The sequence below is a fragment of the Entamoeba invadens genome (assembly GCF_000330505.1).
Source record: "Entamoeba invadens IP1 unplaced genomic scaffold scaff_1105074726231, whole genome shotgun sequence".
Lineage (NCBI taxonomy): Eukaryota > Evosea > Mastigamoebida > Endamoebidae > Entamoeba > Entamoeba invadens.
This window is the reverse complement of record NW_004440376.1, coordinates 76,964-79,029: the sequence shown is the minus strand read 5'-3', so window position 1 is coordinate 79,029 and position 2,066 is coordinate 76,964.

Sequence of the window (2,066 nt, the reverse complement as noted above, 5' to 3'; positions counted from 1 at the left end):
GTAATATTATAACTCATTATATAGGTTTAAAAATGCCGCGGACACGAAAATAATAGAAAAGACACCATATACACAGGAGGACGTCCTTTATAGCGGGAGGACGTCCCTAAACCACAAAGGACGTCCTTCGGCCTATATTCCCGTCCTTCGTCACCATGTCCGTCCTTTCTCTTTAATTGCAATTATGTGAATAATTAATATTTATATCCATATTTATCATTGTAACAATATAATTAATTTATAATTCAAAAATATTTTTTTAAAGTCTTATGTGTTCATTAAATGAAAATATTTATTAGTTTGAATAATTAGTTTTGAAATAGCTTATATTAAATTTTGTATTTTTGGGTAATTTAATTTATGTAGTGTCAAATAAGTTGGTTTGAAATTGTTGGTGTTAAAACTGACAGAACAAAAAAATAAAAATGTGTAATTTTTTGAAACAATATGACCAGATACTAACTCTCGTTTTATATTTTTAAATTTTATTGATAAAATACAAAAAAGAAAGTTTTAGAAAGAATTTGGTGAAATGTCTTTAGGTGAAATGTTCCTTTCCCCTTTCATTGCAACAAATTGGTTAATAAGTTTACCTTTTTAAGTTCATTTTTGGTTTTAAATTAATTTGAACGTTTGCAAATTAACAAATGTTTTATTATTTATGTAAAAACATTATTAATTAGGTGTTATATTGTTACAATTATTATTGTGTTGTGAATTATTAGTTATTGATTTTTAATTTAAATAATAAAGAAACTCCATAATTTCTCGACTGTTTTTTTGTAATAACAAACTTAAATTAATTTACACTGTTTTTTTTGAATGAAAGGAAATGATTTTTCAACTTACAATATAAGTTTATCTTTAAAAATATAAATTGGAAAACTGAAGCAATATATTAAAATGTTTTTCTGTGGCAAAACAAACAAAAATAATTATAATTGTATTATATCCCGTAATTACTGATCAAAATTCCACATTATTTATATTTTTGTTTATATTTTTTATTTGTAAATTAAAATGCCACATAAACTGGTGGCTTCTACAAAACAAAAATGCACATCTGATTGGTCCGTTTTTTTCAATAGCAGATAATGCTTAAAACATTGGTGACGTGGTGGTTTTTAAAAATCGTTGAAATGAAATAACATTCAAATTAACACAATAAAAAAGATTTAAAAGGCGGGAAAAAACCCAAATATAAACTACACAAAACTTTTCATTTTTTGTAAATTGCTCTATTTCGGGCTGACAAAATTGACTACCAAAGATAAACATTGTTAAAAATTAAAAAAAAATAAATTAAAATAAATATATCTTACAATGTGGTTATTAAGCCTTTTTCGAAATATTTTTTAAATATTCTGTTATTAATTGTTATAATAAAATATCCGAATTTATAAATTTAATAGTATTTTATCATAAACAAAATTATTACTTTCGACAAAATAACTTTTTATTTTTGAACATTGTATTTACAAAAAGTGTATATATAACAAGAATAAAGAATATAAATGATATAACCTTTAAATCACCGTTTTGATATTATTATTGCGTTTAAATTGAATAATTAAATTTTCAAAGCACGCATTGTCATATTAAACAACACAAATTAAGTTTATGGTAAAATCAAAAATACCTTTTATTAATCCGATATATAAACTTAATGAAAATATTCATTTACTATTTAAACTCAAATAATAAAACATTAAGCATCAAATGATTTCCATCTTTCTTGTTGTGTTAGTTGCTCAAGCTGAATATCTTATGACCAATTACAACGAATATGTGAATGTCTATCAACTCGATAAATGTTATTATACTGGAAACAACAAGTATAAAAAATACGTTAAAGATGGCAAGAAGGCCAGAATTTACACATCAAATACATGTGATAATTGGGTTGATGAAGGCTCTTTTGAGCTTGAAAACAATCAGTTGTTTTCGAATAACATTCCAGAATACTCAGCAGTTGCTTATTCATACCTTGATGCAGAACACTGCACCATCAAAGGAAATGGACCATATCCATTGGAAATGTTAATCAAAACTGGATGTGTCAAAAG